Source organism: Papaver somniferum, chromosome 10 (assembly GCF_003573695.1).
Source record: "Papaver somniferum cultivar HN1 chromosome 10, ASM357369v1, whole genome shotgun sequence".
Classification (NCBI taxonomy): domain Eukaryota; kingdom Viridiplantae; phylum Streptophyta; class Magnoliopsida; order Ranunculales; family Papaveraceae; genus Papaver; species Papaver somniferum.
The window spans coordinates 132,838,121-132,862,092 of NC_039367.1; the positions used below are offsets into that span (position 1 = coordinate 132,838,121).

The 23,972-nt window shown below is 35.8% G+C and overlaps 1 long non-coding RNA gene across 1 annotated transcript; it reads left to right on the top strand.

Moving 5' to 3' along the window:
* Positions 1-4,488: 4,488 nt before the first annotated feature.
* On the top strand, positions 4,489-8,382 carry LOC113315268. Its single transcript, XR_003342890.1, has 3 exons — positions 4,489-5,031; positions 6,243-6,316; positions 7,951-8,382. It is a non-coding gene; the product is annotated as an uncharacterized LOC113315268 (long non-coding RNA).
* The last annotated feature ends 15,590 nt before the right edge of the window (positions 8,383-23,972 follow it).

A 23,972-nucleotide genomic window follows, 5' to 3' on the forward strand; every position in this document is an offset into this window, starting at 1 on the left:
GTGATTATCTTCATTTCTGTTTGACCAACAATGACCCAGATATTTTTTTTTGTGTGAAACCAAAGCTCAGTCTGATAATATGAGATTTTATCTTTCTCAAACTAAATATCCTCATTACTGGTTTCATCCCTCTTTGGGTCTCTCTGGAGGTATCTCTCTTGTCTGGAAAAATGGAATAGACATTGAAATCATGCATACAACCTCTAAAACTATCCATGCTATTGTCCATACTCATGATAATAATATGGATTTCTTGATAACCTTCATGTATGGTGTTCATGATGCTACAGAAAATGCTAACCAGTGGCAATATCTTATTAATATGCATTTGTTTGTTGATCTTCCTTGGGTTCTTCTGGGTGATTTAAACTTCACCATGCATGACTCCGAAACGCATAGCTCTAGTGTCACTCATCCTCATCATGCTAGACATGTTAGAAATTTTGTTCAGCAACTAGGTCTCATTGACTTAGGTTACTCAGGAGCTGACACAACTTGGTCAAATCATCGTAGTGGAGATGATCATGTCTCTGCTCGTCTAGATAGAGCTTTAGTGAATAATCGCTAGATCAACCACTATAAAAATGCCCATCTTCAACATTTAGTACTTGTTGCTTCGGATCACAGCCCGATTTTGCTACATACAGTTCCTTCTGCTACAAAGCATTCTCCTTTTAAACTCTACAAGTGTTGGTTTAAAATGGATTCTTATACTGATACTATTGCACGCAGCTGGCAACAACAATTTCGGGGTCTCCTTCATTTCAGTTTTCTAGTAAATTAAAACTGACTAGAACTCAGCTGCAGATGTGGAAACGAATTTCTTTTGGCAACATCGAAAATAACCTTCAAAATATTTAGAATCAGCTACAATTTTGCTATGACCGCAATTTTCCTTCTTCTCATCCTCAGGTTAAGCATCTAAGCTCTTCCTTGCAGTAATGACTTTTGATTAAAAAAGAGTTCTTCATGCAAAAAGCAGGTGATAAATTTCTTGAAGCAGATAGAAACACTTCTTATTTTCACTCGATAGCCAATTACAATAAGAGAAGGTCAACTATCAATTCTATCCAGGTTCCCTTGGGCATTTGGTTTGATAGCAGAAGTGATATTGAAGCTATCTTTACTAACCATTTTAAGAATATTGCTACTTCTTCTAAGCCTCAGATTAATAACGAGATTCTGCAGCTTTTTCAACCTTGTGTTTCATAAATACAGAACAATTGCCTTATCCAGGTGCCTCATGCTCAAGAAATAAAGGATGTGGTATTTCAAATCAAGCCTTGGGCTTCTCCGGGTAATGATGGATTCCAAGCTGGATTTTATCAACATTGTTGGGATGTTGTCGACACTGAGGTAATATCCATGGTTCAATACTTTTTCACTCATAAACATATGCTCAAAGCCATCAATCATACCTATCAGGTTTTAATCCTAAAATTTCAAACCCAAAAACACCTGTTGATTACAGACCCATAAGTCTGTGCAATGTTAGCTATAAAATTATTTCTAAAATTGTAGCTAACCGTCTTAAACCCCTTCTTCCTGATATTATCTCCCCTACTCAAAATGCCTTTGTTGCAGGAAGTCATATCCATGACAATATCATTATTGCTCATGAGATTTTGTTTAGTATGAAACGTAAAAAGATTAAGAAGGCTTTGGTTGGTTTGAAATTAGACATGTCGAAAGCTTTCGACAGGGTTGAATGGTCATTTTTGCTTTCCATATTTCGGCAATTGGGTTTTCATAATGATTGGATTAGTTTAATAGAGCAGTGTATATATACTTCAAATATTTCCATTCTTATCAATGGCAGTCCTTCTTCAACTTTTTCTCCGACTCGGGGTATTCGTCAAGGAGACCCGTTGTCTCCTTTTTTATTTCTTTTTGTCATGGAAGCTTTTTCTAGACTTTTGCAGCTTAATGTTGACTCTGGTTGTCTTTCAGGGATTAGAATTAATCATCACTTCCCTTCAATTAATCATCTGTTCTTCGCAGATGATTGTTTGTTATTTTTTGAAGCTGATTCTACTCAAATGCAGCAGCTTCAACACTTGCTTCATATATTTGGAAAAGCTTCAGGTCAGGTGATAAATATGCAGAAATCAACCTTATTTTTTGGCAAACACACTTCTAATGCTCATAAGTCTAATATCACTGGTATTCTTGGTATGTAAGTTATGGGACTTGGCGAAAAATACTTGGGTATACCTCTTCTGCTGCATAGATCCATACATAAGAACTGTCAGGGTGTTATTGATAATATGAATAATAGATTGCAGGGTTGGCAGAGCAAAATTGTGAATCAAGCAGGAAGAACTACTCAGGTTAATTTTGTTCTAAACGCTATGGGTATGTATCAAATGCAGGTTTTCAAACTACCTGAAGCAACTCTTCAACAAATGGAAATAATTCAGAGAAGCTATTGGTGGAACAGTTACACCAAGTCTCGTTCTCAAAAGTACATTTCTTGGAGAAAGGTATGTTTACCTAAAAGGCTAGGTGGATTAGGACTTAAAAATTTATGCAACTATAACTTAGCTTTTCTTGCGAAACTAGCTTGGCAACTGTTACATAACCAAGATGCTTTATGTGCGAAGTTGTTGAAAGGTAAACATTTTCCTCATCATGACCCGCGTTTCTTCCCTCCACCGGTTAACTTAAATTCAAGTTGGATTTGGCAAAGTATCTCTATTGGGCTCGAGATTGTGTTGAAAAATGCTAAATGGCAAGTTGGTAATGAAGCTCATATCAACATCTAACTGGATTCCTTCTCTGAATTATGCTTTACAGGACTGGGGTGATTTGAATACTTCTAACTATCAGTTGGTTTCTGATCTTATAGATACTGATACTGAACAGTGGAATGTGTCGCTTCTTCGCCTTCTCTTTACAGCTGATCAGGTGAACTCCATTTTAACCATTCCCATTCAGTTAGATCAAGAGGATAAATTAATCTGACCCTTTACAACCACTGGTTTTTTACTACTGCCTCAACTTATAAGATGTTGTGTGATAAAGATATGCTAACAGATAACTCCATGGGTTTATCTCAACATTTTTGGTTATCTTTTTGGAAGTTGAAAGTACCTTACAAGTTTCAGATTTTTCTGTGGAGAGCTATTCACAATGATGTTCCAGTCAAAGCAAGAATTTTCACCCATGTGCATAATGCTGATTTACACTGTGTGCTTTGCAACCAAAATCAAATGGAAGATCTGAACCATTTATTACTTCATTGCCCTCTCTCTAGGGCAATATGGCAGTATTTTTTACCTCATCAGTTTCACTTTATTTCGTAGCACTCTTCTCTCTTATCTTGGATTCAGACTTGGCAACTCAAAGACTCCATCGTCAACATCCAGAAGTCCCCTGAGATTGTTCACTTAGCTATGTGCATTATGCATTTCATATGGAAGCTTCGATGTAGTGTTGTTTTTAACAATACCACTCCCAACCATAACTTTGTTATCCATCAGGTCACTTCATACATTCTCCAGCATCATCTAGGAAGCATTCCTGCTAACTACAATCATCCTCATGTTCATAATAATTTTTTACATCATAAATGGGAACCTCCTCCTTTGCAGTACTTAAAAATTAATATCGATGCTTCTTATAATTCTAGTTCTTTGTTAGCTGGTATTGGAATTATAATTCGGAACTCTACAGGGGCATATGTCATGGGAAGGGGAGCCTTGAGAAGAGCTAGTAATGCTCAACAAGCCGAAGCATGGGCAATGTTGGAGGCTATGCAACTGGCAGATTCAAATGGTTGGTCTCATGTGATTTTTGAATATGATAATCTGGGAATTTGTTCTTTTCTTCAACAACAATCTTCTCTTTGTCACTGGCAGAGTATGGCTCTTCTGCGAAAATGTGTAAACATATGTAATATTAATCCTGTTTGGTCTTGTAGTTTTGTGTATAGGTCTGGTAATAAAGCCGCAGATGCAATAGCGAAGGCAGCTTGTAAACATAATCTATGTGGGGATTGGTGGTTTCATCCACCTCCTTTGTTAATTCCCTACATAAATCGTGATGTATCAAATACTTATGTTTAATATAAGTTCTTTCCTTGGTTAAAAAAAGAAAAAATCTTATTTTTTTTTCAATTCTGTTTTCCTAATTTCTACGGTTGGTTTTTTTTATGACCCAACCGTAATTTTTTTTTTCAATTATGTTTTCCTAATTTTTCTCAATTACGGATAGGATTTCATCATCACCTAGCCGTAAATTTATCATATCATGACCAAAATCTAGGTTTTTCAAAAAAAAATATATTTTTTCTTCTCTCCTCCGAAAACCCATAACTTGAATTTTCTATCTCTAACTATAAACCAAAATTATTAATCTAATCTAATTAAATGATTGATACTAATTAAATAAGGGTTATTTAGTCATTATAGATTTATTTTAAATAAGAAATTTTTAAAATTATTTATGAATGATCCGCTTTTGTCCTAAATGGGACGCCCTAATAATAGCCTACGTATGACCACCATAATCTTCTTCTCTGCCCTAAACCCACCGCCACCATCTCAATCGCCACCAGTACTCCCTTCCAAATCGCACCACCAACACCACCACAACAACTGTAGAATCCAATATTGAGATATTCACCGCCTCCGGACCAAGAACAAACAGATCTAGAAATGAATCGGTTATCTTTTTGGATTTGCATGTTCGTGATAAAAATTGAATTTCAATTTCCGTCGGTTCTAAATTGGGGATAGAGATCAAAGGGGATTTAGGTGATTATCTTTCTTTTGTGGTTCTATTCTATGCTGGTAATGGTGGTATTCTAACTAGTTGTTGGTATAGTTGTTGTTGTTGGTGGTGAGGGTGAGGGTGGGATGATGAAATTGGTGTGGGAGATAGTGGCGGTTCTTGTTGTTTAGGTGGTGGTGCCGTGGTGGAGATTTGGTGCGACCGACTTTGGTGGTTGGGAGATGGTAATGGTGGCGATTTAAAGAACAAATGCAAATGATGGTGGTTTTATTGCTCCTTCCCCAACTGTTGGCTATGGTAATTTCTATTTTAATTTTGAATAATATAAGCTCAAAAACAAAACTAATCTACTGATGTATTTTCTGTCTTAAGAAGTATGATGTTGTTGATTTCTTACTGATCGTTAGTATAATTAGACTAATTGATTGATGTCGTTGTTTCCATCTTAGAAATTTAGGGATTCTAGAATTATACAGTTGTATTAAAGCTAATCCTTTATCAATCATAATCATGGCTCAAAAATTTAAAGTAAACACCAATGCTATGATAGTACTTCATATCATGATATTTTAATTGTGTAAAAACCGAAATTGCATACAGGGACCAAATTAAGAGTTATGGGGTTGTACATTGAACCCTCACATTAACAACTTGTCATATTGTTCTGTTGTTTGGTGTACAGAAACCCCTAAATGAATATGGAGATCTTTTTAGTATAGAGCTTGTGCTTTTGCGCATGAATACAGTGTATCTAGAAATCAATGTTTGTTTGTGGCTGGATTATTCTAAGCTAGCAGTTGTAAAACATCACATGTTACTTGGAATATAATTGCTCTTGTAAAGTCCATATATACATTCATATTAGTGTTGTCGGTTCTAGATTCAATAGTTAAGTTTCTTATTGTTGTCGGTTCTAGATTCAGTAGTTAAGATTGTAACACTTCGTCTAACTCCTGGATTAATTAACTAGTAGTATTATTGATGTAGCATTTGAGTACTTCTTCGGTTCAATCCAATACCCAAAATCACTTATGATGTTCATCGAAAAGTCACTAGTTGACTAATCTGGCAAAGTCACTTGCTCATTGATCACTGTTCCAAGTGCAAAAACTGTTGGAGAATGGGCTTGTGTAAGTACAAACTGCCATTTTATCTTTTAAGTATTCATTGTGACAGTGTAATAAGTAGACCCAAGTAGGCTGTAAAGATAATGTGCCACTTTGCTTCTCTAACCAGTAGACACCATATTGTCCAACATATATGGAGTATCACCCTGTAGAGGTCTCTCCACTGGTTTGGTTTTAGCGAACATTGTGGTTAGGCCATATTTAATCTAAGTTATTACCAATCTAAATTAAAAATGTCTAGTTTACTGCTCGAAATGAAACCTTGTGTTCTGCATAATTTTTTTTTGTTTGTTATGTTTGCAAAATTAGTGTGGATAATTTAATAATTCTAGCCGACTTCTGGTTAGTGCTGGTGTAACCTTGTTGTTTGGGATTTACCAGGAAAAAGCTTGATCCTAGTCTTGAAATACGTGTACCCGCTGTAATCTTGAACACATCACAGTTCATGGACTTAGGTAAATTGTGTCTCTTCTTGGTCAATTTTCATTCTGTATGTTTCATTTCGTTATTATGTTTGTACATAACAAACATCTACCAGCGCGGGCAAGGTACTGTACATCTCTCTGGTGGTAGTCTTAGTAGTCTATCGCACATTTAAAGACAACTTGGGCTAGTTGCCTCCAGATTGCTCAAGTTGACTCAGGATGATGATGTTGCCATAGGTTATATTTTTTTGGCTCTAGATTTTGGAATCAACCTCATCAAGTTGCTTCCATCTTTGGAAACAACTTGACCAAGTTGCTTCCACTGTTGGAGACAACTTGTGCTAGTTGCTTCCTTTTTCTGGAGACAACTTGTATCTGTTGTTTTCGTATTGAGTTTCGGTTTTGTTTTTTGATTGTTTGAGTTTGTTCTGTCTAGTAAAAATGGTTGTTGCAGAGATTATTCTTTTTTCCAAACCGATTGCTTATTCTTTCATTTGTCATCTGCAACTTACTGGGGTAGTCATTTATTGGTATTTCTTTATTTATTCGCTTTAAAAGTTATATATAATATGAGTTTAAGAACCACTATTGTATTAGTTAGCTAGGACATAAATGATTACATCTTGAGCTTAGTATGTTATATCTTTTTTGGTTCTGTTTTTTCCATAGCTTTAGTTGCTGCGATGTTCAGTGTTCTTAAGGGATTAATAACTTCTATATACCTTGTTGATGTTTTTACATTCCAAAACATGATCGAGACTTTTTTTTTTTTTTTTTTTAAACGGTAAGTTGATTCCATTTTTTAGACAACTTCTCCTAGCTGGTCCCAAATTTGGAGGCAACTTGAGCTAGTTGGCTCCATTTGTTTGAGGATCCTGTTCCTGTATATATTTTTTTGGAGGAACTTGTGCTAGTCGCTTCCACTTTTGGGTCCAACTTGTGCTAGTTGCTTCGTAGTGGTTTTACTTTAGAAAGATAGTGAACTTTGTTTCTTCTATATATGCAGTTGAACTTTTAACTTGCGGCATTAATTTTGGTTATGCTCGCAAGGGAATGAATTTGATGAACCTAGCTGGACTCCGAAGTCTTAATGTTAGAGCAAGTTTTATGGTGGAAGAGTTCCATCTTCCATCTTCCACGTCACCTCAGCATTTGGAACCGTGGATGGAAGTGCAAGTGTAGTGGTGAAATAGTGAAAATGCTATTCTTAATAGCGCTAAAAAAACGCTATTAAGAATAGCGTTTTTTTCTCAACCGTTAGATTTCAACAACTCATCCTAAATCTACGGACAAAAAAAAAAACGCTATTCTTATTGGTGTTCAGATGGATTCCACGAACCCGTCCACGAAACGGTGGAACCTTGCTTGGATTTTCTGTGGAAAACCCCAACTTGGAAGCCATTAGACTTGACATTCCATGGTTTTTCCACACTTGGAATAGGTTGGATTCCACCATAAAACTTGCTCTTACTGAAATTGAAATCGAGATATTCCAAAGAGCTTGATTTTGGCTCCAGATTCTTGAGACAACTTGGACTAGTTATCTCCATTTTTGGAGCCAACTTGTGCTAGTTTCCTCCATTTTACTGTTTGAGTTCTGTTTTTTGCGACTATTCTTTGATTATTTATTTTTTTGATACAGTGATTTGTTTGTGTTTTTGCAGGCAAAAATGTTTGTTTGCAGAGATTTTGTTTTGCAACCTAAGCATCTCCCATCCCGTTTCAGCATCAAGTACAGTTAGCGAGATGAAAAGCGTTGTCAAAGATACTTGGACTTCCTAAAGACCTCATTCAGTTTTCTTTCGTTGTTTATGAAACGTTGTACAGTATATCATTTATTCTTATCGACTTAAAATATTTAGCTCTTTGTTGCTTCTCTAATTCAAGTACTTATTTATCTAGTGCTTGTTCTTCGTTATCTAGTTGTATTCTAATGACGAAGTATCTATGTTGTAGATATTTATCTAGTGCTTGTTCTTCGTCATCTAGTTGTATTCTCAATGACGAAGTATCTATGTTGTAGAAGACTTGACTGATGACGTATTTGTTGTAGAAGACTTGGCTTATTTGAATAGATGATTTTAGAGTTTCTGAACACTTTAATTTTCATTATGAATGCTTAATAAATCACTTTTAATGTTAAGATGTCTACACTGGGCTCTGTTTTTATTTTGCGGGAAATTTATGTTGGTCTTGGCTTCAGAATTGAAGACAACTAGCATTAGTTGTCTCTAGAGAGCAACTTGTTCGGATGTGATTTTTCGAAGATAACTTGTGCTAGTTTCCTTAAGGTTTGGAGACAACTTCTGCTAGTTGCCTCCATATTTGAGGACAACTTGGTGCTAGATGCCTTCAGTTTTGGAGACAACTTTTTCTAGTTGCCTCCATATTTAACGACAACTTGTGCTAGTTGTTTCAGAATTTTAAGACAACGAGAGCTAGCTTGCTAAATATTATTGAGCAACTTGTTCTTGTCTATATTATTTTTCTGAAAACTTAAGATAGTTCCAGAAAAATAAGGGTTTATTTGCATTCACATTATAGTTTTTTTTTATACCTGCAACAATGCTTTATTTGTATCAAATCTATCCATTCAGTCATTCAAAAGATTGAACTAAGACAAACATCAAGAATGTTTTTTAAGAGAGTTTTTTCCGCATATTTACATCAGTTCACAAGTGCTCTATCAATTAGTAGTTTTTTTCTTTCTAATCTAGCTTTAACCCAAACTCACATCTTTGTGTTTTTGTATCTTCAATTTATCAGTTTCTTGGAGCAACTTCTATTCTTGCAAGATGCAAAACGCCATTTTGATTCTTTTCTTCTCTACTTTGGCAGGCATCACTTCCATTAACAGCTACAACTCTTATGTTTCATAAAACAGGCTCATGTATGGTGCACAGTCGAGGTGGTTTATATGTGTGGGTTTGTGCTCGAGATGTACTTGTTTTGCCCTTCGCTTTTGGTCATTTCTTTATACTTTTTCTGATTCTGTTTCATAACATGAGAAATAGTTAGTAGTAATCAAGTTCAAGGTTCTGAAAACTAGCAGAAGTGAAGCCAACTAGCTCAAGCTGTCTCCAAAAGTGCCGACAATTTCTCAAGTTGGCTCCAACTCTGAGAGCATTAAACTACAATTGAACAATAAACTTCAAACTAAATTCAACACACTAAATGAAACAATAAATTGAACCTGAACTTCAAATACTACTAGTTCAATGTTATCGCATTACTCTCAAAAAAGGGACCATCCGGTGTTTCTAGTACATGAACTTACATACTAAAAAGCAACACAAATAAAAATGAGTGTGAAAAGAAGTACATGGTTCATCTAAAGAAAATCAAGACTATGTGAGGAATTTTGGACCTCCTTAATATCAACACCACTGTAATCTGATGTAATGCACCCAAAATTCACAATAATAACATCTTAGAGCTCAATTTGCCTCCAAATTTGGGAGCAACTAGCACGAGTTGTTTCCAAATCTGAAGCCAACTTAAAGAAAGTTGTTCCTAAATACGAAACGCGGCAAAAGTTCAATTTTAACATAGGTGATATGCATGATTCTAATTTTGAAACCTCATGGTCTATCAATCAACGTAGTATTAAAGAAAACGACAATTTTCAATAACATACATAGAAGCTCATTACATCCTAAAACTTGTAGCTAACTGAATAGGTCTAATTAAAACTAATGGACAACGACTCATAAATATAAGAAGTTCCCGCAACAATTTCAAACAAAACACATCTTCAAAGCTAACAAAAATTGTTCGAAATCCTTAATATAGTTTATTACCCAGGCTATCAACATAAAAATTTCAGAACCTAAGTAAAATAAAGGATTAAAACAACTTCTGAAATGCATCCACATTTTGACAGTTGAATCATTCAACATTTTCATATAACTACCATCACCACTGCCACCACCACCACTACCTTATACAACCACCAGCATTTCAATCAAATGCTTCTAAATTTTACAGTGTTCATAAAATTACCAGCTTTTTATATGAATCAATCAAAATATTAACATCAACACAACATATTAGAAACATCTTCAAAGTTAGGATTTTCAGAATTAAAAATAAAACAGTGAAATAATTTATTTATTTTCACCTTTGAAGTTGTTTTAACACCAACACCATCAGTTTTCATCCACCAAATCATCACATGCAACATAATCAGTTAAATGAAATCATTATCATAAAATAAAATTGATGAATCAATCAGTACAGTTGAAGAAGATTTGAAACGAAAAAAAATATCGAACAAAAATTTAAGAAAAATGATGTATTATCCTAACAAAATCAAATTCAAACGAAATGTAAAATAATCGAAACACATAATCTCTGTTTACCTTTGTTTTGCATCTTCAAACTATTGTTGTTGAAGATGACAGTAAATCGGTCATCTTCAAAATCTCCTTTGAGAATAGTGATTCTCGATTAAAAACTCTAGTTTTTCTGTTTTTTTGATTTTCTCTGTTGAAATTGATCTTCTAAATTTCTATAATACTATCTACAACTTGATTGATCTTCTAAAAATTTGTTTGAATTCTACAATTTTTTTGAGATCTGGTTTTGGTCGCTTCGGTGCGAGGAAGAGATGTTGACAGACAAAACTGAGAACGAAAGAAGTAACGGTTGTTCATTTAAAGAGGGATACTTTGGTAATCTAATAATCCGAGGGTTGGGATTTTAGATGGTTGAGGGTATATTTTAAGTTGAATGATTTTTGAGGGGACCATGATTTTATTAGGCCACCTTCCCTATAATGATAAGGGGTGTCGTAAAACATTGAAATGACTAACCTACCCTTAACCTAATTTAATTTAAAACCAACCTAATAACCACATATATATATATATATATATATAACCACCACCTCCTCCCACCACCTCCTCCCACCACCACCGCAGATTACCACCACCACCAACCACCGATTATCACCACCACCAACCACCGATTACCACCACCACCGCCGATTACCACCACCACCACCACCTTCGATTATCACCACCACCAACCACCGATTACCACCACCACCACCTCCCACCACCACCACCACCGCCTATTTAAGAAATGTAACAACATCAATCCAATCACAATTAAGTTCTATTACATGATAATTTTATCGAGTATAAAAGACGCCAGCCGCAGCCTGATTCTGCCATGGGACCACTCCGGAGGTATTTTCCAACAAACCCTTCACTATAATTTGATTTTGATTGCTTCAATCGAATAGAAATTCATCAAAATAGGGTTTTAGTAGGAGATACAGAGCCATGTTCGGTTAGGCCGATTTTCCAAAAAACCCTAGTTTACTAACCGAACTTCTTGAAAATGAAGAACACGAAGAATAGTTCGGTTCTATTGGATTTAAAACTAAGTCACCGAACTCTCTGTTCGGTTGTTTCGCAAAAAATTTTAAAACTACAAAGTAACCGAACTCCACCCTTAGAACCGAAAAAAAGACAAATCCAGTCTAACCGAACTATGTTGTTGTGGCCACTATCTTGAGTTCCAAAATAACCGAACTTAGCCAATAGAGTTCGTTTTTTTCGCAAAAAATTTTAAAACTACAAAGTAACCGAACTTAGCCAATAAAGCTCGGTTGATTCGCAAAAAATACTTTTAACCGAACTCCTTGTATTAGAACAACAGAATTCCATAAGTTCGGTTCCTTCGCAAAATAAGGATATCACCGAACTTTAGTTTACGAAAATAATGAGAAGTCCACAAGTTCGGTTCGTTCGCAAAAATATTAAGTTTTCTTTGTAACCGAACTCTACCTTTGAAACTTCGTAACCGAACTCTACCTAATTCGCCAAGAAATAAATTTCGTAGTAACCGAACGTTTGCCTAATTGCATATATGCATATATAAGCCCAGTTCGGTTGATTCGCAAAATATGTTGAAGTTTGCGAACCAACCGAACTTCTAACACTAGGTTACTTTTAACCTGCAGTTCGGTTGGGAACTTGGTTGCGTTGAAGTTTGCGAACTAACCGAACACACAAGATGTACCCAAATAAATTGTTAAGTTCAAAGTTCGGTTACCTACCATTTTATCCTAGGTAACCGAACATTACACTGTACGACCAAAACCTCCATTAACGAGCGAGTTCGGTAACCTGCGTGTTTGGAAAACGTAACCGAACTACACTTTCAGGTGTGTTCGGTTACATGTTCTTGACATATGGTAACCGAACTGACCCAAATCTACATAAAAATTTTAATTTTTTTCGAAAGTTTGGAGCAATTCAACCAACATTATCTAAGTTTGAAGCACACCTGGGTAACCAAATACCCTTCCTCCGGTTGTGTTGGTAAAATCCATCGTTTTTCATGTTTTCCTTCTTCATCTTCTCTAACTTTACTCTCTCAATAATTCTACTTCTTTAAAAATAAAACCATCTGATTTTTTAATCTCACTAATTATCTTTAGCTTAATCATCTCACTAATCATCACCCAAAATTAATCAGGATGGTAATTTAGGTATTAATATAAATATCCAGATAAGGGGTGACCTAGATTTACTTCTAATGTCTTTACCCAAAATAAAACCATGGTCCCCCAAAAAAACCATGGTCCCCAAAAAATCGTTTTTTACGTTTGAAAGGGTATATTTTAATAGGCCTCATACTAGGGGTATATAGATAATGTTCCCGATGAAATAAGGTTGAATCACAGATAATGGAAGGATTAAATCTGATATGGGTTTTATTTCGGCGTTACCAAGGAGAGCGAATGAAGGTTTTTTTAATCATTCCTAGGATTTGTGGCCGACAATAATAATGGATACCTACATTTACTACTTTTTTTTTTGGATGGAAAAGGTAAATTTATTGACTAGCAAATATAGTACATGAGCGTGGTGGTCCTCTCTCCTCTCTAGAATAGGCGATTCTGGCATCCTTAACTACTCAGATCCGCTTGGATCTGGGCAGTACCAGTCTTAAACATCATATATTAGCTTAGATTTATTAGTCTAGAAAAGAAATCAGGAAAAGAAAAGCTTAAACATAACCTCAATCTTCACCATAAAACCCTAAATCGCCGCCATGGATTTAGCAGATCTCATAGGCTAAATCCAAGATTCATCGACCCTTCAATTCATATAGGTTGATTGCTTGCCATTACAATCAGTATTAGGAATATTTTTCATCAGAAAATGACACAGATGTTTTCGCAACTCCTGGATCATGAGTTAACGAAGTGGTAACATCTTCAACTTTTGAGTATTCATACTCTTGCATAACGTTAACTGAATCAGACATAGATTCAATTTCTTATAGGTTGGATTGCACCAAACAAAGATTATTAGATCTTTTCGTGTTTGCCTTCTCTAATACCAATTGAAAAGAGGAGGGTACCCAAATATACATCAATCTAAAATCTTTTCCACATATAAGTCCTTTCTTCGAAAGTGATTGTCTTTGGACTGAGTCGAGACAATACAACTAATCGGTTCACACTTCGTGTGATCGTCTATGGACACGAGATCGAGACAATACGACAACAAGATAACTTGTGTGATTGACTACGGATACAAGATCGAGACAATACAACAACGAAGTATGTTTACTTGATAAAAGGTTCAGACTTAAACAAATATAATAGGATTACTATCAAGTAAATAGGAATTAACGTTTGTGTATTTTACTTCTAATTATAATAAAACAATTATAATTACGGAAATAGAAAAGTAAAAGACACAGCAAGATTTTGTTAACGAGGAAACCGCAAATGCAGAAAAACCCCGGGACCTTGTCCAGAATTGAATACTCTCAGGATTAAGATGTTATACAAAATCTAAATCAACTTCGTATAGTTGAGACCAAGCAACTAAACCTATAGTTCACCTAGTTCCGTCTGTATCCCTGCGCCTCCAAGTTGTTAATAAGTCACGCACTTGGAACAATTCCTTTGGTTCGTATTCCAAACAGTAAAGGAACAACAATTCTGTTCGGTAACAACTCTTTGATATGAGTTCGACAAAAGGCTCTTCCGTTTATCCCAATAAACTCCTTTGTCAGGTTCTTAGATCTATCCAATAACAATTACCAAAGTAATTGTCAAGATTTTTCAATCAATACTTTTAATCACAAAGAAACGTATTAATGCAGATCTACTCAACTAATCAATCAAATATATCACAAAGATAAATCGATTATAGTTGGATCCTTTTCCAGCCGAAACAAGTATTGTGCACACCAAAGATTATGAACCCAAATCAGAAATCTTCTTCTTCAAATCTTCTTAGATCTTCAATAAACACCTGCATACAATCAACTTGAATCTCTTGTGATCAATCACACACAGAACGGAGTCTGTTAACGATGGATTATCACAAGATGTCTTTAGAACTACAAATAGTCTAAAGATCCCGGTCGAAACTTCGATCTAGTTTGGGTGAATCTTATATCAGAAGAGAAGATTCTCAAGCATAAACAAACTAGGTGCAATCAAAGTTCAACAACCTTTAGTCAACCAAATCAATCGAAAACTAATAATAAACCACAATTATCTAGTTTCCCACCAACGGTACTACTAGAGCTTCTCAATCCCAAATAAGTCTTTAAACTGAGCGGTCGTAAGAGATTTCGCCTAATTAGGTTACTTTCCTTTCCGAATAGGCGGCTCCACCACTAATAACACAACAAGGTAGTTTTGCTGGCTCTGAGGATTAGTTTTCTTGAAATGCAAACTTCAATATTTATAGACTAATGAAGTTTGGACACCAAGGAATTTCCAAAACCGAAAATATTCTCAAGATATGCAATATATTTCCAAATTCGGTTTCCATATTTCCTGGAAACGCTTTGTCCAAATAATGATCGAAAATCTCTTAGAAAATCTCCAACTAGTAAATGCAAATTACTAATTTTTATTTTCTAAAGATATGCAAATCTAAAAACCTTAATTAAAAAATTTTTAATTTTTTCGATCCGGAATTCTCCTTTAGCTATTAAGGAATAACTTTGAACAATAAAAGATAAGCGTTACTGCACATGTTCAAAGTATGTCGACATCTTTACTTTGTAAGTCCTTTTTCATGCTTACAATCTTGGAACCGATTTTCCACACTTCCAAACAAGTTTAGAATTGGTTCATCTGACTTCCAAGAACTATGTGATTGATTATCCTATCAAATCACCAAACATGGGTTTCACGGTTCTACCAAAACAAGTTTCGGGTTCTACCTCCATGTGGGTACTAGAATTAGTCACGCTAGTTACAAAAACTTGGTTGACTGGTACTAGGATCGGTTCCCACATATATATGGTTTCTAACTTGTATTTGGTGCACATGTCCATAGGATCGGTTCCCAATAACTAAAAACGTGTTGCACATGTTCATAGGATCAGTTCCCAATAACAAGAAACTTGTTGCACGTCTTACAAGGATCGATTCCCCTTTTGTGATCGGTTGCACCTCTTACTAGGATCGGTCCCCTAATGTCTAGAGTTGGTCATACCAATTACAACAAATCGATCATACCATCTCATGTGATTACTTAAAATCGGTTTCACTAATAAAAGTCATACCAATACAAAAGTCAGGCCTTGGGAATAGTTTTACCAAGAACATAAACAAGTCATGAGCTGTTATACTAAACACACATATTGCTAATTCAAAAGATATGCAATGAATAACAATACCAATAAGCTTAGCGATTTCCCTTTCGATTCACAAAACAAGTTTATGAATGTTATTCCTTTAAACGAATATAAAACATTGTTTCCTAGGACGAAATCTTTACCTCATACCCATACATAATCACAATAGCATTCAAATGATTATGTCGATGTATTATGTACGAAGTTCAAAAGATAAGCGTTAAACTTGGTATTGTATTCCTTAATACTACGTCTAACTAGAGTATAATCATTCATAGCTTCACAGTTATTCTTTAAATATGAACGACTTAAAAGATACGTTAGCGAATGAAACCGTTCAAGTAAAATATTACAAACATCAAGTGGAAGGATGATGTCGTCGTTGTAGCTCCTTACTTCTTCACATTCTTCAAGTCTTCACACAATACTTGTAATGTCTCATATCCTAATACTTTCAAGCTAACCTATACGAAGTTGACTCCAGGATATAATCAAGCGACTCTTTAAATGAGTTTTGGTTCACTAAAATATGACAACCAAACTTGACATACCAACGCTTGGTGGGTTCAACCGAGCTATGCTCTAACAGTCTCCCCCTTTGTCAATTTTAGTGACAAAACTCTTACATCATATGGGTAAACAAATTACAAGAATTCATTACACATACGCTTGATTCCCAAATTCAACAAAACAATAACTTGTATACATTCAATTCATAAATGCTGATGTTGACATTATAATAACAAAGCTAATGATCCCCCTAAAGGTAAGATATGTAGATTTTCAATCCGCACGTCTTTGTTATTCCATCATCAATATGATATGCTACTCCCCATTAGTCTATGCTTTACTCTTTTCGTTAGATATCACGTTTAAGCACCATTGTCCTTTCCTTAGTGATACCAAATCAATATAAATCAATACCAATATCACTTGTTTACTCCATATATTTCTCCCCCCTTTTTGTCACAAAATGACAAAGATACGAGCAAATAAAATACAAATCGAAAGGATCTTACAAATCTCACAAGACTTGCAACCTATAAGAGTTAAGCACGAGGGTTCCACACACCATTTTTGATAACCAATATCAAAACCGAAACTACATAATAATTTTGTTTTGATATGTTACCAAGGAAACAATTGCCCGAGGAAATTTTCCCTAATAGTTTAGCAAACCAAAAATTGACTAAGCACCTTAGTTCCTTTGCTAAACCGATTGCACAATTACAATCGATTGTTCGATAAGACCAAAACAAAGATCAGAATTGACTCTATTTTTCTCATCATGCTCTAATTATCCATATAACTTAGACCTTTCACTTTTAAACAAGACAAGTACTAGGTTAGTTAGCTAGCATTTCTTGTTAAGGCATTTGATTAGACTTGAATAACTAAAACCTCCACTTTGATTAGTCTAACTAAGATTAGAATTAGCTTAGTTTCTCTTATCCGGAATCGAATTAGACTAAACAATTCATCCCGAAAACCTTTTCTTTTGTTAAGCCATAAACAATTCATACAAACCAAATAAATCAAATTGCATAATTATTTACCTCAACCGGAAGCAATTGAAACAACATAGACATTAAAGCACCGCAATTGCACTGAAATTTTGTAAGCCTAAACGATTGATACCAAACAATAAAGCAAGATAACAATAGTTTTTATTAACCGGAAACAATTGAATCAAACACACATCCATACACAAATAATGGAATAAAACATCAATTGTACCGAAAGCTTGTTAAGCAAAATCAATAAATACATGCAATAAAATCAGGCTTTTCTTCAACAGGAAAACGATTAACTAACAAAGTCGTTACCTCAAATTTCGCATCCTCTTCTCCAATAATGTTTGCATCTACCCAAGGAGAATTGATACCAAAATATCATTATGTTTTCATCCTCTTGCAAGACAAAATGACAACAACAACCAACATTTACCAGAGAAAGGTTGAAACCCGGTTTTAACCTATGCAATGCAAAAGTTGAAACCCTGAAACACATATGCTTTTATGCTAAACCAAAAACGATTCAACATATTGTGACTTTTCACATATTGTTTCAATCAGAACCCCTCATGATCCTTTGATAAAGCCTACCAACATGGGCTAGAACTTAATCCTGCTAAATCAAAAAGTCACCCAAATCATAAGGGTTCACACATATGATATCGAATATTAAGGTCATGAAAACCGAAATCAAACATCCCATAAACATACATAACAATAAGATAAAGCATTCAAGCACAGGCTATGTAATCAACAAACTATCACAAGAAAAATTATAAACTAATAATTTTATTCAATAAGATAGTCTTATTCATAATAGACCTTATACAATATTGAAAGAATTCAAAAACTGATGTCTATTTTTCTGGATTAAGTATTACAGATAACTTAATCTCTAGTGGTGCTCTTGTTGTTCACTGAGGTTTCTTCAGTGTTCAAAATTTTGAAGCATGTCTCAAGAGACTTGTCTGCAACCACTTCTTGTTTCTCAAGTTTTTCAACCTGAACCTTCATATAAGTAAGATCAGCTTTTGTCTCCTCAATTTTATCTTTGAGCCAATCTTGATTTCGAACCGTCATTACAAGGTTGGTTCTTAGTTCTTCAAAACCTTGGATATAGTCAATCATACTATCAGAGGGAATCCACTTGGTTTTGGTTGGATCTTGTAAATTGTAAGCCAACAGACATGACTCATCTTGTGATCAAACGGAACTGTCAGAATCATAATCAGACATGATTTTTGATATGTTTTTCTTCTTCCTTTCTGTATCGATTCCTTGAAAATCCTTAACCTTTTGAGCTTCCTCCTTATTAGTCTTTATGACACTGCGAGTTATTGGAGGCATGCTCGGTTATTTAAATAGGGATTGATAATGGTTTCATAATACAAGCAAGAGATAGTTTCTCTTTAAGAAGAGACAACTTTTGGACCGAAAATATCAGGATATTCCGAAAATACTACAAGAATATATTTTGTTTCCTTTGTACGAACTTCTCATGCTGGAAGGTTTATTAAAATTCGAAAATTCTAAATAAAACCTATTTTTGGAAGATCATGATAAACATGAACATTTTTTAGACAGACATGGATTCACAGTCATCCATAAAATGTCACAAATTTTTCTGATAAACAACCACACAAAAAATGTGCTCTCGTTTTATTGTGCTTTTCTCATCCATAAATAAAAGCACTGAAGAGGATGAGAGTGCACAATTTCGATACAACTAAGTTGCATCGGAGTAAGCTTTTTCTAGCTTACAGCGAGTACCCGAACCATAGTTCATCTTTCTCTTTGGGAATTTCTGCCCAAAATATTTTCTCCCAGAAAAATGATATTTTCTAACTCTCGAGATATGATCATGTGGAAAATATGTACTGATGTGAGAATTTTCAGAGATAGATAAATCTCTCTTAATTCTGTCAATGAGATTTTCATAAGATTTTCTCATTCTAAGGATTTCCTTATGATTCACATCATCATGATTATTTGAAACAATTATGGGAAATTCCTGATTGTTTCTTTTGGCAGAGATTCTCTCTTTTCCTTTCTTATGGAATCGTTCTTCATCAAAACAAGAATTATTTCAATATGGGTGAGGAGGAACCTATTTCCAGAAGAGATATATCAACTCTTTCCTCTGATTATTTTGAGTTGATCTTATCGGGTAGTGGTATAATCTGTCTTTCTACTGAGGAATGGTCTTTCAGTTTTTTAAGACAAGAAACTTCTTTCAATATTTTTACCAGTGTATTTTGAAGAAGTATAAGTTTCCTGTCAAGTGACTGAAAGTTGTATTCCTTAAGATCACGTTCACGGAATCGGTTCAAAGTTTCCTTTGGACAAGATTTCGTCTGATCATCAGTAGATGTAGAAGATGGTTTCTCATCCTCTTATGACTTGATGTAGTTAGGCAAACTACCATCATCTTGATCTGTTTCAGATGTGACTAAACTAGTTTTATCACAGTCTGTAAAAGTCGAGCAAGGACTTTTAGTTTCCTCAACATCAGAAGAAATCACAACAACATCATTAGTCAGAGTCATAAGACGTGTCTCTTTAGCTTGAGTAAGAGATTTACCAAGAGCTTCTAATTTGACAGTGAGATACATATTCTCTTTGGCTATAATATTCAATTGAATGTATTTATCTATGATCTCATTCTTAAGAAGATTTGACTCTGTCTTTAATATTAGCACTTTTGAAGACAAATATTTTATAGGCTTTTGGAGCTTTACCAACTCTTTATCAGCATCTTCTTTTCCATCAGAAAATGAAACAGATGTTTTCGCAACTCCTGGATCATGAGTTAACGAAGTGGTAACATCTTCAACTTTTGAGTATTCATACTCTTGCATAACGTTAACTGAATCATACATAGATTCAATTTCTTATAAGTTGGATCGCACTAAACACAGATTGTTAGATCTTTTCGTGTTTGCTTGCTCTGATACCAATTAAAAAGACGAGGATACCCAAATATACCTCAATCTAAAAACTTTTCCACATATAAGTCCTTTCTCCGAAAGTGATTGTCTATGGGCTGAGTCGAGACAATACAACTAATCGTTTCACACTTCGTGTGATCGTCTATGGATACGAGATCGAGACAATACGACAACAAGATAACTTGTGTTATTGACTATGGATACAAGATCGAGATAATACAACAACGAAGTATGTTTACTTGATAAAAGGTTCGGACTTAACCAAACACAATATGATTACTATCAAGTAAATAGTAATTAACGTTTGTGTATTTTACTTCTAATTATAATAAAACAATTATAATTGCAGGAATAGAAAAGTAAAAGACACAACAATATTTTGTTAACGAGGAAACCGCAAATGAAGAAAAACCCCAGGACCTTGTCCAGAATTGAATACTCTCAGGATTAAGCCGCTATACAAAATCTAAACAAACTTCGTATAGTTGAGACCAAGCAACTAAACCTATAGTTCACCTAGTTCCGTATGTATCCATGCGCCTCCAACTTGTTAATAAGTCATGCACTTGGAACAATTCCTTTGGTTCGTATTCCAAACAGTATAGGAAAAACAAATCTGTTCGGTAACAACTCTTTTCAATCAAGTGATATGAGTTCGACAAAAGACTCTTCTGTTTATCCCAATAAACTCCTTTGTCAGGTCCTTAGATCTATCCAATAACAATTACCAAAGTAATTGTCAAGATTTTGCAATCAATACTTTTAATCACAAAGAAACGTATTGATGTCGATCTACTCAACTAATCAATCAAATCTATCACAAAGATAAACTGATTATAGTTGGATCCTTTTCCAGCCGAAACAAGTATTGTGCACACCAAAGATTATGAACCCAAATCAGAAATCTTCTTTGTCTTCAAATCTTCTTAGATCTTCAATAAACACCTGCACACAATCAACTTGAATCTCTTGTGATGAACCACGCACAAAACGGAATATGTTAACAATGGATTATCACAAGACGTCTTTAGAACTACAAACAGTCTAAAGATCCCCGTAGAAACTTCGATCTAGTTTGAGTGAATCTTATATCACAAGAGAAGATTCTAAATCATAAAAAAACTAGGTGCAATCAAATTTCAACAAACGTTAGTCAATCAAATCAATCGAAAACTAATAATAAACCTGTTGATGGTGGATTTTTGTTCAAGGCTAAAATTGTAAAAGCCGAACTTAATACGCTGACATCCTGCAGAGGATAAAGCTATCCGAGTGATGAATACTTATTCACTTTACTAATTCACTTAGAATGGACCATGTGGCAACAATCCCAGTATTCTGTGAATTAAATACACCCAGAACGGAGCATGTAGCAACAATCCCAATATTATTTGGATTTATAGAATTATTAATTAATGCATGATTAGCCTTGTATTTCCTGTGTTGTTCCCGCAGAACTCTCATTATTGGTGCGACATGATGACTGAGTGTTTCTCTTAGCAGAGTAAAAGGTCCATCTTCGTTAATCGATCACGAGCGTCCATCTTCGCAAGCTTGGATGGAGGGTGTAGATATAGACTTAAAAGGTCCCAAGCATGTCAACATGATCACTGTGAGACCATATACACGCATGACCGATCGGCCTAGGCCATTCATGGCCGAACGCATCGAAACGCGCGTCCAAAGTAGGCATGTCGCGCGGTTTTCAATTCCTTTGCGGCAACGAATTTCTGTCGAAAACCGATCTCAACCACTCACCTTTGCCGATCAAATTGAGTGGCCTAGATCGCAACTTCGCGAGACGAGCCAGCATGGACATGTACACTGACGGGCCACCTCCATGCAGGACCGATCGGTCCCACCAAAACTGGCTCCCATGCTTGAGTTCGATCAAGCCGAAGGGTGATGCTTGCGCACCTCTTTAAAACCTAATATTCCATCAACGGTCGCAGATGAGGGTCTTAAGCCATCTCGTCCGTCCAACTTCGCTAGCTTGGTTGGACAGCCTAGGTTAAGAGCTAGACGACCAATGGAGCGTCTCTGTGATCACCGTCCGCCACTCTTCCACATGGAGTGATCGGCCATGAGATGGCTCGCCCATGAGGCTTCCAAACGATCACTCGAAGATGGCTGGACGTGATGATGTTTTAAGACACTTAAATCCGTGACTTACTCCGTTAAGCTTTAAAACAGCGATGCTTCATGCATATTGAATATATTCGATACATTGCATGCATAATATACACGATATTTTATAAATATCAATTCCCTAAATAACTTAGTTATTTAGCCTAGCACCACATGCTACTTCCTGTGGGTCCCACGATCCATACATTCGAGACATCAAGAATGTCACAAACTGGGGGATACTTACTGGGGTATTGGTCTGGCGGTTTACAACGTGCAGCGTGCAACGCGCCATCACAAGACGTGTCAGGAAGACATGGACGGTTAGTGATGATGGGAGGAGTGGGCAAAGACTGATCGTGTGACATTAACACACGACCCCACTATCCCATCACTCCACTTCCTCCACTTCCCACGAGAGATGAGGGTTATGCTCAATGACTTGTATAAATAGGTTCTCCTCCCTATTTCCAAAACAGACAGAAACCAAGTGTGGATATAACGTATTCAAACACTCAGAGCTGATTGCTTACATTTTTTGCAAGCCGGTTCATCTTTTTGATACAAGTCATAAACAACCAACACCTTCACATTCTCAACACCTTCTTCGCTTCCCTCCCTAAGATTTCCCACATCTCCTTCACTTTGTGACCGAAGCAAGTATGAAACGAACATTTCTTGGTTTAGGCCAGAATTGTACAGATTGATCTCTCGAATCAGAAAGCATTCCCGTGCAGTGCATTTGTTTAGGGTTTAGATTCGTTTCTCATCCACACACACCCAAATTTATCAAAAACCGCAGAAATAGTTTTCACCCATAAACAATTAGTGACCACAGTGGGAGATTAATCTCTCGGTTGTGAAGTCAATTTCTTCAATACCAATTCAATTTTACTGATTTCGAAAATGGTGGATCTTAGGTATGGATCAACAACAAATCCTGACGGGACTAGCGCTGAAAACATTCTCGGTGTTGATATCCCAGGTGTCACCGTGCAGCCAGTCAATACCATCAATGTATCTCGTGGAATTACTTACTCTACTACCAGCACCAGCAGAGTAGGAGCATATATTCCATTGGGCGCGACACCTCCTATTACCAGAGCCAGAGCAGCCGCAAACCCTGGCATCTCTTCAAGTGTAACGCCTCCAGCCGTCACCAGAGCAACTGCCACTCCTCCATCAGGACGAGGAGCTGGAGGAGCCAGAGGAGGAAAACCCCATATTACCATAGTGGATTTGATGGAGAGACAATAAATCCTTGCTAAGGCACAGACATACATGGCTACAACTCAGGAAGAGGTACTCACTTTTCTTAAGACATTAACTGATTGATTTCCACAAGAGCCGCGACAGCCTCTAGAGCCAACAAGGAACGCATTCAACGCACCCGGAGAAGGTACTTCAGCGGCGCGTGCCTACATGGACCGGATCAAAGAAGCGACAAAAGACATACTCGATCTCATCATC